Below are 14,957 nucleotides of genomic sequence, written 5' to 3'. Positions count from 1 at the left end.
CTCCAACCCCACCTGTGTTTACTGCCCATCCTTGGCATCCTCAGCAGAGTGGCACAGTCAGGCCTTCCCCTTTCTGCCCAGAGTGGGTCCCCCAGGGCAGGCTGGTGAGGGGCATTGGCAGAGGGTGAAACATGAGATGTTTGATCTGCAATCAGTCCCATCCCCTGGAGGTGCATCCGCCTGTGGTGCTGGTCCAGTCAAGCACCACCCTCCTGCCTCCCACGACCTCTCCCTAGGCTGCTGTCCCAGGTCTTCTGAGCCTGCTGAGCCTGAACAGAGCACTCGCTTGGGGCACATAGCCTCTATTCAGCACCCCATCCTGAGAACACTGACCACCCAGCACTAGAACAGTCGTCCCCAAACTTTTTAGGGTCACGCCCTCCTGTCCCTATGTTCGTGCCCCCCCCACAGCCAGAGCCAGGGCCAAGGCTCCTGGGGACAGGGGGGGAATAGACGCAGACAGGTATAAGGGGACTGAGGCTGAGGCTGCAGCTGGGGGTGGGTCTGGGTCCGGAGCCACAGCCAGGGGCCGAGGCTCGGGACAAGTGCAGGGCTGGGAGCTAGGTCTGCGGCTGGGGTCGGGGCCGGAGTAGAGCTGGGGGTGGGGTGGGCCAGGGCTCGGTGGTGCTCCCCCCCCATGGGGGCTTGCTTGGTCTGCTGCATCCCACGAACGTTCCTCTGTGCCCCCTTGGGGGTCATGCCGCACAGTTTGGGGACCTCTGCCCTAGAACCTGTGCTCAGCTCTCAGGCTGCCCCAGAGCTTAAACACAGCCTCTCCCAATATCCCACCAAAGGTGTGAGCCCGCTGGGTGCCAGCTGACCTCTCTCGGGGAGCCTGCGAGCGGGGGAGCCCATAACACACACACGCACTCGGCAAAGGACTCGAACGCAGCACTGCTCCTTACTTACCAGCACACAAAATACACTGTTCTCTACCAAACTCCCAAACCTGGCTTGCATATGCCCGGTTGGTTCCCTCAGCTCTCCAGAGGGCACTCTGGGCTGGGCTCAGGGTCGTCTGGGCTCCTCCAGCCTTCTTCTGCTGCAGGGCATGGCTTGGGTTCTGAAACATGGATCCGTCTCTCCTCCAGCTCACCAACTAGGGCTAGCCCGTCCCCTTCCCCTCTGCTGTCCAAACTTCCTGCATGTGCCTCTCCGACCTCTCCCAGCTTAGTCACCCCTCTCTGTCCTGCTTGTGGAAATTCCACCCCCCCAAAACCCAAGCAGATCAACTTGGCCAGACTGGTTTCCCAATGCAGGCACCCTCCTTAGCATAACTATTGCGTGGTCAGAGCGCAGTTAGTTCACTATCACTGGAAACAAACAATTGCAAAAGGAAAACTAATGAAAAGTCACTGAATCAGCAAATGCAAAATACAGTAAAAGCTTGCTTTCTCTGTGGCTCCACACATCTTGCAAGCTACACAGGATGTCAAGCAAAAGTAACTCAGTGCAATCAACAGGTGCATGCAGTTACAATACCAGATGTTACTGTGCTGAGTGTAGACAAAATCACTACTGCACATATTGCAGAGCAAATAAAGTGCACTGTAAATGTTTCTGCCATACCCTCAGGCAAATCACACTCTATTCACCTAATTTTGGACACTGGCTCAGCAGTATCTATACTACCTGATTCCATCTATTTGCGTTAATTTAAACATGTGCCTCTTACTGAACCCAAACTTCACTTGGTATGCTATTTGAAAAACCATATTCCAATATATGGCTGCCTGCCAGCAATAGTTACTTTTGTTGATTGCTGTGTAACTGCGGAGTTCTACATTGTCCACCAAGGCACTCCTATCCTTGGCAGAGATTTATTAGATGCTTTAAATCTCAGGGTAGTTAATGGACGAATTGATCTTCCTCAGCAAAGCACTCTTGCGGTACACACACCAGTTTCAGCTGGGACCCAACTCCAGCTTGAGGAGAAACTCGGCTGTGCTTATGGGTTTCTGCATAAAGTTAAAATGCGGAATAATGTGATGCCTGTACGACAGAAATTACAGCCTTAACATTTTCAGTCAGGGAAGCTGTTTCAGAGGAACTTAGAAAACGTGTTCAAAAGGACATTATTGAAGAGATTAACTCCTCAGAATGGGTTTCACCTATAGTAGTGATTAGGGTGACCAGATCACCAAAGACAAATATCGGGACGCGGGGGGGGGGACGTGGGGGGGGCGGGGCGGGGGGCAGGGCCAAAAAAAAAAAAAAAAAACCTTCCTCCGCAAGCGCTGGAGGGAGGCCCGGGAGACTCAGGGGAAGCGCGGGGCCAGGGTAAGAGTCCGGCCTGGTCCCGAGCAGGCAGGACTCAGTCGGGTGGTAGGGAGAGGAGGGGGGTGGCCCGCGGGGCCAGGCGGTGGCTGTTCTCCCCCCCGGCCAGCGAGACTCGGGAGCAGCTGCTGCTGCAGCTCCCACTGCCGCGGGGGCAGGAAGCGGCCATGGCGCTCCGCGGCTGCGGCTCTGGCGCCCCCGAAGCCCCCGAGCCCGGGCCTGCTGCGGGAACCCAGCAGCACGCACGCTGCGCCCAGCCCCTGGCCGGTCACGTCTGGGCTACTGCCCAGCTGGTGCTATCCCGCGGCGGCCCCGGAGCGGGGGCAGCAGGCCCCAGCCCCCCCGTCCCGCTCGGGTCCCGCAGGGGAACGAACGGGGCTGGGCGGCCGATGCCTCCGCCCCGGGGCCGCCGCGGGATTGCACCAGCTGGGCAGCAGCCCAGATGCGACCGGCCAGGGGCTGGGCCCAGCATACGCGCTGCTGGGTCCCTGCAGCAGGCCCCGGCTCGGGGAGTTCGGGGGCGCCAGAGCCGCCGAGCGCCATGGCCCCGCGGGCCGCCCCCCTCCTCTCCCAACCACCCGACTGAGTCCTGCCTGCAAGGGAACAGGCCGGACTGTTACTCACCCCGGCCCCGCGCTTCCCCTGCGTCTCTGGGGCCTCCCTCCAGCGCTTGCGGAGGGAGGGGGAATGGTGAGCCCGGGGAAGAGGCGGGGATTCGGGGAGAGCCAATCGGGGGAGGAGGGGGCGGAGTCGGGGCGGGGGGGGGTGCGAGCACTTCCGGGCTCGAGGCTCGGGGCATTTCCTTGTTTGTCCGGTTGTCCCGACCGCACGTCGGTCGGGACGCGGGACAAACAAGGAAATATCGGGACGGTCCCGATAAAATCGGGACGTCTGGTCACCCTAGTAGTGATGCAGAAGAAGGGTGGAGATATTCACCTTTGTGTGGACTTAAGGGAGCCAAATAAAGCTATTGTGATTGACAGCCATCCTCTTCCTCACATAGAAGAAGTGTTTGCAGAACTCCGTGGAGCAAAAATGTTTTCTACTCTTGATTTGCAGAGCGCATACCACCAGGTGTCAGGGTAGAGATATGAAGATAGCAGAGACCTCACAGCATTTATTACACATGAGGGACTATTTAGTTTTAAACGTGTTCCATACGGTCTCGCATCTGCCCCAAGTGCCTTCCAAAAAATGATGTCATTGATTCTGAAGAATCAACATGGAGTTCAGTGCTATTTGGATGATATTATTGTGTTTGGAAATACTACTGAGGAGCATGACAATAATCTGTAGGCTGTACTAAACTGCATCAACAAAGCAGGCCTCAAGCTCAATAGGTCCAAATGCAAATTTAGACAAACTGAACTCTCCTTTCTGGGGCATACAATTTCACAGGCTGGACTAAAACCTGATCCAGATCATAGCCTGGCAATTTCAAATGCTCCTCCTCCAACAGATTTGCAAACCTTACGTTCCTTCTTGGGTCTTACCTCCTGGTATGCAAAATTCATTCACAATTATGCTTCTGCATTGAACCGTTACGAGAAATACTATAGAGAAGTTCAACCTTAGTGTTGATGCACAAGCTAGTTTCGAAAGGGTGAAAGACTTGATTGTACATAGTCCAGTACTTGCACTATTCAGTCCCGCATTGCCCACAAACAGAGCCACACGGCACCCTGGGCCGGGGGGGGTGGGGAGCTGCCGCGGGGGTGCCTCAGGGCAGGGGGGGAGCTGCCGCAGGGCTCCCCACCCCAGCTCACCTCTGCTACGCCCCCTCCCCAAGCATGCCGTCACTCCTACACTTCAATCAGTTGTTTGGCACCACAAGCCTGGGAGGGGAGGAGAATTAGAGCAGGGGCGGCGTGCTCGGGGAGGAGGCTCAGCAGAGGTGAGCTGGGGTGGGGAGCTGCCGCACAGCTCCCTGAGGGGGGGGAGCCGCCACGGGGGGGGCGCCTTAAGGCGGAGGGGGGAGCTGCCGCGGGGGGGCGCCTCAGGGCCGGGGGGGGGGGCAGGGAGCTGCTGCAGGACTGGGGGGGAGCACAAGGTGGAAGTTTTGCCTAGGGCACGAAACTTCCTTGCACCGGCCCTGCTCACAATTGTAACTACTGATGCTTCTGATTACGGACTTGGGGCTGTCCTCACACAACTTCATGAGGACAACACAGAGAGGACTGTTGCATTTGCTTCAAGGACACTAAGTAATGCTGAGAGAAAATATTCTACAGTTGAAAAAGAAGCACTTGCTTGTGTCTGGGCTACTGAAAAATGGAGAACTTACCTGTGGGGGCTGGACGTTCAAGTTGCGCACAGACTACAGCCCTTTGACGATGTTGCTCACCACGAAAGGACTGGGAAGAGCAGGATATCGTATTGCTAGCTGGTCTGCAAGACTACTCTCTTTCAATTATGAACTGGAATATAAGCCTGGAAACGAAAATGTAGTAGCTGATTGCCTTTCTCGCCTGCCTTTGCCTTCACCAGATGTAGTCGTTGCACTTACTACAAACACTCTTACTGCAGTTACAAGAGAACAATTTCAAGCTGCTTGTTCAGCATGTCCAATTCAACAAAAATACGGGGATTTCTGACAAAGAGATGGCCTAGTAACCCTAAAAACCTTGACCCAGTTTTGCTGCCTTATTTTAGAGTTCGGGATGAGCTTTCTTTGCTCAATGGCTGTGTGCTACGAAGTACACACCAGCTACTTGTGCCAGAAGGATTACAGTCAAAACTCATACACCTGGCACACGATACTCATCAGGGAATTGTCAGAACAAAACAACAACTACGGGATCTGTATTGGTGGCCAGGGATGGACTCTCAAACTGAAGCACTCATAAAATCCAGTGTCACTTGCCAAATGCATGATAGGACAGCAGTGACATATACCCCTCCATTACAGCCTGTTCCTCTTCCTGAATCTGCATAGGAAAAAGTGGCGATTGACATTGTAGGACCCTTTGATACTGCTCCAATTGTCTGTCGTTATGCCATCACTTTAATAGACTATTTCAGCAAATGGCCTGAGGTAGCGTTTACGTCGCAAATTTCTTCTGCTACAGTAATTAAGTTCCTCTCTTCAGTTTTTAGCAGAGACTCCCAAAGAACTGGTTTCAGATAATGGTAGTCAATTTACTTCCCTGGAGTTTGAAACTTTTCTAGCAGAGAGGAACATTTTACACAGGAGGTCATCCCTATATTACCCTCAAGCCAACGGGGAAATCGAACGGCTTAACAGAAGTTTGAAAGAGAGTTTGCAAACAGCTAAACTGGAAGGGCGATTGTGGATTCCCTTCACTACTAATTTCTTGCAAGCATACCGGGCTACACGACAGGCCACAACGCAAAGATCACCTGCAGAGTTACTGCATGGGAAACAGCTGAATACAAAACTGAACATTGCTGGATTGTTAAAGGTACGACCTGATGCCCCAAACAAGGATGATGTGAGAAAGACAGTTGAACAGAACCAAGCAAAGTCTAAGGCTTTCACAGACAAACGGTGGGGTGCTAAGGAACGAAACTTTGAGTGTGGTTCCTTTGTTAGAATACGAAAACCTGGAATCTTACGCAAAGGGGACCATAAATTCACAGCTCCTCTTAAAATCATAGAGAAGAGACCTTATGGAATACTTCTTATCTTGCACTTGCCTATGCACCAAGAGGAAATTATGCCAACACCCAGTCTGCATTGGATTACTTCACCGTAGAACTAACACAACAAGACATTGCACTGGAACCGGGGCTTGAAAGACGGCCTGTCAGATCCAGACGACCACCTGCCTATGTTATGTAGTATCTACAGTGTTTTCAGTGGGCTGGTCCACACTAACCCCCAAGTTCAAACTAAGATACGCAGTCGAAGTATCTTAGTTCGAATTACAAGGTACTTACCGTGGGTCCACACGCGGCAGGCAGACTCCGCCGTCGACTCCGCGTACTCCTCTCACGGAGCAGGAGTACCGGTGTCGACAGCGAGCACTTCCAAGATCGATTTATCGCGTCTAAACAAGACGCGATAAATCGGTCCCAGAAGATCGATTGCTTACCGCCGAATCCGGAATAAATAAATAAGTAAATAAAGTTCTGTTGAAGTTTGTTAATACCTTGCCTGGTGGATACAACAAGATGGTACTCTTTTCTCTAGCTCTGGAGCGTTAGGAAGACCGACTGTGCACGCGCTGCCACTGGCATGGACAGCCCCACGCAGGCACTGAGCAGGCTCTTATATAGCCTTTTTGGTGGGAAAAACTGGTTCTGTCCGGTTTGAGCTAGAGGACTCCAGTGTCTAAGTTTGCTTACAAGGATGGAGTCCAAAGGTCATAGTTCATATACTCCATATTAAATTCTATTAAAGCTAGTGATTCACTTAACTACCTTAGAAATACATTATTAAAACAACTAATTGAACATATTAAACAACACCAACATTTCTTACTTCTTTATACCTAACATATCCCCTTCTTGGTGGCGTTTGAGATTAACAATCACAACCACAACATTATACATATTAACACAAAACATTATATATAAAGTATATAAAATATACATATATTTTAACAAACTGTTATACCAAAGCACTAAGTGCTAAAATATTAATAGGAGTTTGTTTAGACACATTTTTTTAAATTTACATAAACAACCATATAATCAAAAGAAAATACCAAGCAACACGTGTCTTACCCACATCCATACTTGATAAATCTTGTCTGAATATCTGTACTGACTTAATGGTTTAGGATCAGGTCCCTCTACCGTCACAGAAGCGTCCACTTTCCCGCAACTGAGTTTAATAGGAGCAAAGACTGCACAATCTCTTCCTGTAATCTGTTTAATGTCCTCTTCCCACTCAGGAAGAACCAGTTCGTCACGTGCCTTGACAGCATATATTCTATGGGCTACGGGGATCACAAGATCTATTTCTCCACCTTCAACCTGCCATAGCATAGTCCACTACCACCCGAAATGTCTTCAATACATCTATTTCCCAAGATTCCACTTCCATCTAGCTGTTGTAGGTCGGAAGACGCTTGGGTGGACAGATGTCCAATAGAACAGGTGATAAATTCTGCGAATGGTATAGTGCTCTCCTTCCCATTATAAGAGAGGAGAGACAATGTATTTTACTGGAATAGTCCTTATAATGGAATTTGCCTTGGTACAAAGGAGGCTGATAGATGCCCCAGTGTCTAGCAATGCCTGCTGCCTAATACTTCCGAAACTTCCCTCCAGTTTGATTTCTACAGTAGGCTTACCCCAATAATCATTAATTAAAGGGGCCACAAACCCAGGGACTTGGGAAGCTCGGCCACCTCAACTAAAATTAAGTGAGATGGATGCTATGGGATCATAAGAACCTTGGCCATTTCCTTTCTTGCCTGCTGAACCTTGTCCTACCTCATACTGAGCTAGTTTCAGGAACATGTCCTCTGCTGATAATCTTTGCTTTACCAGACTGTCCCATGGCTCATGCTTACTTAGTCTCTTTAATAGTACCTTTCTCATTATTTTCATTTCCTCTGCAGCGCCACTAAACATTTTGTTGTTAAATTAAGGAGTTTTGGATTGTTGTTGTATTTGGTCTTTGCCTTGGTCCTTATCATAAAAGGCTTTGTTGTTAAATGCTGCCATCTTTTTCTTGGTTTCTCCGCCAGGGTAGGCTAGCAGTTGTAGCTCATAAACTTCCCTGGCCCTGGCTTCCAAATCAGGCATACATGCTATTCGAACATCCACTGGGCCCATTCCCAACCTTATGCTGGGTACTAAACCTTGCACATACAGCTCCCTCAATTCAGGAAAATCATAATCAACTACACTACCATTGTTAACTCCCAACCCAGCACGCTAAAATAACAGCTTTTTCTGCAATAAGTACCTTTCCGGACGATCCTCCGGCATCTGCTTTTCAGCATATGCCTTACCCATTATATTTTCATAAGGAAAGTATAATTTGATAACACACTTATATATAGTATACTAGTCAACATTCATATCTACTATAGTGCCATATGGCAATGCAGCAAAATCCTCTGTTGACATACACTCCTTAGGATGGTTACCACATCCTCCTGACTGAGATTAGGAGTTGCTGACAATTTTGCCAGCCAGTTTAGTACTGTCTCTTTATTGCAAGGACCCATTTGTTTCCCCAAAGCCCAAGTTTGTTCAGGAGTGAGAGCTCTGCTTTCATGTTTTACTGTGGGGGGCGTCTATCATCATCATATTGAGTCACAGTGGTGACAATAGGGGCCAATGGGTATCCCCTGTTTACATGGATGGGTTCCTCAAGGCTGTGAGATGCCGAGGGTTCCAACGTTTTTCCCTCTGAGTAGCTAGTGGTGAGTCCTCAGTTTCTGAATCTGGATCTAACTCATTAAACCCAGAATTAAAAGCAGCTAAAGGATTTGTCTTAATTGCACCCATTAAACCTTTAGATAATTGCAGCTGCTTTTACAGCTTCTCAATGCGGCAGTCACAGGCCGCATGACTAACATATCTTTTGTTGCCATTATGGGCCTCCTTTAGGAGCTGGCGCACCGCCGCCTGTGACTCCTGGAGCTCCCTGTTTTTTACCTCAGAAACAGTTTCTGCAGCAGCAACCCTGGTGTTTAAACCCCCTCAACTGTTCGAGCTGGGAGACTTGCATAATTAAATTCGCTATTCGGGCAGTTGCTGCTTGCTCTTTTGCAGCCTGCCTTTGACAGCTGCTTCTCTACAAGTGCTTGATCTGTCTGCTGTTTAATCAGCAGCACTTGCGAGTTTAGTTCTTGCAAACCATGGCCAGGCCATAGATAAGAGCACATTTACGTGCCTTTTTATTAGGGGGATACTTGCTGGTAGAATACCTAGGCTACAGTGTGGAAAACTTATCTGATGGAGTCCTGCCATTGAATCTTTCTTCTAGGGTTTTCTGCCCTTCCCAAATAAATCAATTCTGAAATCAACTGAATTTTTATTAGTCTGGGATATCCACCCTTGGAGGCAGAATACACAATCCATCCTGCGCTATTTATTATGGATTGTGTACTTAATTTAGAAAAGAAAAGATAAAGCCTTAGAGAAAGAGACCGCTTCTGGATAAGGACACAGCAGTAGCTGGTCCGGCAAATTGTTGAGGCAACCCAAAGTTTGGGAGAAGGCTTTAGCCGCTACACTACTAATTGTTGCCTGCCCAAAAGAAAGAGTGGCAACCCTTTTGGGGCCTGGTTCCACTCCATTTTTGACTATTAAGATCTGGACACTAACGGCGCTAGTGAGGGGCCCACTAGCCTCCGCTACCTGCTTCTCGGTGGGGGTCCAGGCATCCCTGCAACCCTTGTCACTGATGACAGGATTTCCTGGGGCGGAATAAATACTTTTCCTTACCCAAGGAGAAATGGAGAGGGGCTCTCACCCAGACACTGCACCTTCCCTCGGACCGTAATTCCGTGGGGGGGGAGGGGTAGACACAATTCCAACTCCAAAAGGATTCCCTCCCCGAGTCAGTTGGACTGTTCCAGTCACTGTCACAAGCAATAAAAAGCCTAACCGGACTCAAATGGGTAGCTAATCCCAAGAGAGTCCTGCCGCGGTCACCAGAAATGTAACCCCAAGTGGAGTAAGGTAACGCTTTGGAGAGAAAATACTAGAAAAATGGTAGGGGGAAAATAGAAAAGGAAACTTCTTTTCTCATAAGAGCAGACTCGGCTTCCTTCCATGTCTGTCACTGGTGGATTTAGCTTACAATAAGGGTGTCCCTCCCTCCGTGTGTGATATAATAAAAATAAAGAGCGACAAGGTAATATGGGGCAAACAAGAATAAGGATATTAAGGGCAAAGGTACAGAAAACTGGGGAAAATGGGGGTGGGGGGGAAGAAACACAAACTTAACGCTCAGACCCACAAAACCTCCCTTGGCATTCAGAAAAACAATAAAAGAAACCCCAATAAGGACATAGCATGCAGGTGCGAAGCCCAGGACCTTCTACTCGCCGGCTGATTTAGAGCCTTCAAGGAGGACTACTGGGGAGTCCCGAGGACTGTTGGACTCCGTCGCAGGCGGGGAGACCCTCTGGGAAGATGAACACCAGGAAAGCAGAACCCTCCACAGGTAAAAGGGATTCAGTTCGCTACGATGGAGATAGTGATGACAGGCCTCTCCTTCCTCTACCTCGCTGCGGGACAGATGGTGCTCTTCTCTCTAACTCTGGAGTATTAGGAAGACCCAACCGTGCACGCACTGCCACTGGAATGGAAAGCCCCACGCAGGCACTGAGCAGGCTCTTATATAGCCTTTTTGGTGGGAAAAACTAGTTCTGTCCGGTTTGAGTCAGAGGACTCCAGTGTCTAAGTTGTAAACAAGTTTGCTTACGAGGATAGAGTCCAAAGGTCCTAGTTCATATACTCCATATTAAAGTCTATTAAAGCTAATGATTCACTTAACATTATCTTAGAAATACATTATTAAAACAACTAATTCAACATATTAAACAATACCATTTCTTATGTCTTTATACCTAATACATGAAGGGGCATATGAATGTTTACCATAACTGGCACGTAAATACCTTGTAATGCTGGCTACAAAAGTGCCATGTGAATGCCTTTTCTCACTTTCAGCTGACATTGTAAATAGGAAGTGGGCAGCATTATCTCCGGTTTGTCTTAGCGATTGGCTGAACAAGAAGTAGGACAGAGTGGACTTGTTTGTAGTAATGGACTTGTTTGTAGGCTCTAAAGTTTTACATTCTTTTGTTTCTGAATGTAGTTATGTAACAAAAATATCTACATTTGTAAGTTGCACTTACATGATAAAGAGATTGCACTACAGTACTTGTATGAGGTGAATTGAAAAATACTATTCCTTTTATTTGCCATTTTTACAGTGCAAATATTTGTATTAAAAATAATAATACGAAGTGAGAACTGTCAACTTTGTATACTCTGTTGTAATTGAAATCAATATATTTGAAAATGTAAAAAAAATCAAAAATATTTAATAAATTTCAATTTTGGTATTCTATTTTTAACAGTGCGATTAAAACTGCGATTAATCACAATTAATTTTTTTGAGTTAATCACATGAGTTAACTGTGATTAATCGACAGCCCTAGTGAATACACAGCTGTAGGGGCTTTCCATTTCCGAATAACAACTTCATAGTATTAGCCAGAATTTATAAATCGTACAGACAGACCTTCCAAATTGTCACAGGGACAAGTGCTCTTCACAGGTAAAAGGCAACACCGCATGGCTCATTCTCAGATGCTCTGCACCAGCACAACTCTCTGGTGCAGGCAGCTCCCTGCATGGCCTGCACACAGCAGCTCTCTGCCACGGGGAGCTGGGATGATCCAGGTCTTCTCAGCTCTGCAGGGAGCTTTGTCCTGGTGCAGGAGGGCTGGACTCCCCTCTTCAACCTGCCCCTGGCTTTCAGCTGTTATGCTTCTTCTCACTACCGGGTTTACAATGGCGCCAGGTGCATACTCAGAAGGGGCCCCAGTGCCCAGAACGTGGCCCCGCCACCCCTGCTTCACCTTCACTCTGCCCACAGGGCCGCCCGGGGGAGGGGGGGGGCAAGTGGGGCAATTTGCCCCAGGCCCCAGGATCCGTGGGAGCCCCCATGAGAGTTTTCAGGGGCCCCCATGAGAGTTTTTGGCAGGTCTTCGGCGGCAGGTCCTTCAGTGCCGCCGAACACACCCAGAGCGAGTGAAGGACCCACTGCTGAAGAACCAGAGCTTCTTCCACTCCAGGTCTTTGGCAGCAAATCGGCTGCGAGGGTTGCTTCCACTCCGGGTCTTCGGTGGCAGTTCGGCGGCAGGTCCTTCACTCACTCTGGGACTCGCTGCCGAAGTGCCCCAAAGACTCGGAGTGGAAGGACCCCCGCCGCTGAAGACCCCAGGCCCCCTGAATCCTCTGGGCGGCCCTGTCTGCCCGAGGACCCCATCCCCACTCAGACCCCACCCACTGCTTGTGCCACCCCTTCCATCCTACCCACTCTCGCTCGTCTCTGGTCCCTCCCCACATGCGAGCGGTAGGCAGGGCCTTGGGGACAAGAGGCTGAATTGGGGGCGGGGCCTCAGGATGGAGTCCAAGGAAGGCGGGGCCACGGACCAGATGCTGGGACCCACAAAAGGTTCATCCAGCCCTGCCTCTGCTGAGTTCAGGAACAATCTCTCCCTAGGGGTTGGGAGGCTTGCACAGCTGTCCCTGAGTTACTGGCCCTCCCGAGAGCCATGAGTCTGGACGCAAGCACCTCTGCATTCCTTGGCCTAATCAGTAAAGCTTGTGCCTCTTTCAGGAGGGGGGGGTCTCCGCTCCAGACAGTACTGAAGAAAAAGTATGTCTAAAAGCAGCCTTTGAAGGAGGCCTGAGCCCTTGCCGCAGAATGTGGAGCCATCACTGCACAGTTTCAATCACTACTGGGTGGGAAAAAGTTGGAGATTTTGAAAAAAATTTCCTGTTCCACGTTGCAATGAAACCAATCAGGGAGTTGAAGTTGGGTCTGCTACTTCCGAGGCGAAGGCCTAGACCACTGGGTTATTGGCTACTCTGAGGTGAGGCTCTCTCTCACCAAAATTCCCATCCAGCTGTGGTTGCTAACGGTACAGGGACTGCTCCGAGTTTCTGCATCTGAGTCTGGGTCTTAATGTAGCATGGTTCAGTAGCAAGGATGAATGGAGTAGGAATAATCATAGCAGAAATATGCCAGAATAATGTAGTGGCTGTCCAAAGGACGAGTAACCAGCTGAGGACAGTTAGAATAGCACTGAGCAGAGAACAGGTATTTAATGTTAGATGTGGCTACATGCGGTAGGTTGGTCATACAATTGAAGAGAAGAGGGAATGCCAGAGAGCACTGGACCACGTGATAAGTGCCGTACCACAGGCTGAGTGCTTGGTTATCAGAGACGATCTCCACGGAAGTGTTGCAGAACATGGTGAGGGCTCTGACGATGATCACAGAGGACGAGGCTTTGGAACGAGAAGCGAAGCTGGTGAGAATATCTTAGAGTTAGCCAGAGTCCATGGCCTGAGTCTTGCCAATGCAGACTTTGTAAAGAGGGAGAAGCTTTTAATTGCACACCAGGATGGTGCCAACTGTAATGATGCGGTTCTGGTGGGACCCAACTGAGAGTGCCAGTTCAGGACAAATTGCTGAAACAGGGCAGTTACAGCCCTAGGCTGGAGTTTTTCCACCTTTAAGGCAAACTAAACCAGCCAGACAGTGAAGACTTTGGTCTCACGTCACTGGCTAACCACAAGTCACACAAGCAATTCCCTTAGACACTCCAGCCTAGTGCGCAGCACCCCCTGGGAACAAGTGATGGGTTTGTAGGCAGCACTCTTTTGCCTTCAACCTGCCCCAGGCGCACTCCCCCACCGTCCAGCAACTGCTCTGGGGTGACTGAGCCTTCTGCTGCCAGGTGCTCTCTCATCAGGGTTCAGCTTCATAAGCCAGAGCAGGGGGTTGGCCTGGCCACCAACACAATAGTGGGCAAAGACACTCCATTGATAGCCATATCATGGGGGGAGGAATGAAAGCCCCTTCTTGTCCAAAAAGGTAATTGCCAGATCTCTGGCACCATGCAGGTGCATCCTATGCTGTGTCCATTCATAGAATATCAGAGTTGGAAGGGACCTCAGAAGGTTATCTAGGCCAACCCCCTGCTCAAAACAGGATCAATCCCCAGACGTATTTTTGCCCCAGATCCCTAAATGACCCTCTCAAAAACTGAACTCAATACCCAGAATGGGTGCAAAAAAACCAAGAATTCTTTTTCTCTTTAACATTATCACAACCTTTAACTGCTCAGTTTCCTCCAGCATCTACAGAGTTAAGTTCTCACTCTTTTCTTAAATCACTGGCTTATCTCCCAAAATGACACCTTCATCAATTCAGATTTCACCATTTCGAGTATTGTTCCAGGGATCTAAAATCGCCATGCTTGTACTTATTGCTTCCCTTACTCCTGCCACTATGCCCTTAAGGCTTCCAACCCGTTTTCCACGTTTTTTTTATTTGTTGCCTGCCTGATTGTCTGGGCCCGATCCTGTTTTTCTCATTAAACCGTCCCTTTTCATGGACACAGGCTTTGTTCTATTACCAATTTAGCAAGGAGGGTGGGCTCCTTAACTAGCCTCCCCCCCAGTCCCTTTCTTCTTTGTAATAATCCCATGGGGTGCTCGCCTCATAGTTGGGGATGCCGTACATATGACCTTCTTCCCCTTCACCTGCTGTAATGGCTGTCATCTGGACAGAACGCACGGCCAATTGGCGTTTCAACTGTTCAATTTCCCTTTCATGGCAAACACACTGCTGCTCCGGTGTATGCTGGGCATGAATGGCCAAATCTTTGATGAGTCCCTGAAGGACCAGTACTTGCTTAGCCAGTGCTTCCAGGTTGGTGCATTCTGCTTTTTCCACCTGAAAGTCCTGTCTCAAGGCCTGCAACTTGTCCTGGGCGTAGGGTTGCCGCCTGGTTAGTAATTTGTGCTTTCAATTGCTCAATTTCCACTAATTGTCGGGTGCACACTGCTTCCCTTTTCCCCAACTCCTCTTTTTGTCCCGACAACATTTGGTACCACATGGCCGGTGCAGTCCATATCAATCCCACAACTGCCCCAAGGTTTTTACCCTTCTGCTTTTCATACTTGGCATACAGGTCTAATAAATCCTGCCAAGTATGCACGCT

Source organism: Chrysemys picta, chromosome 7 (assembly GCF_011386835.1).
Source record: "Chrysemys picta bellii isolate R12L10 chromosome 7, ASM1138683v2, whole genome shotgun sequence".
Classification (NCBI taxonomy): Eukaryota; Metazoa; Chordata; order Testudines; family Emydidae; genus Chrysemys; species Chrysemys picta.
This window is presented reverse-complemented; position numbering follows the sequence as displayed.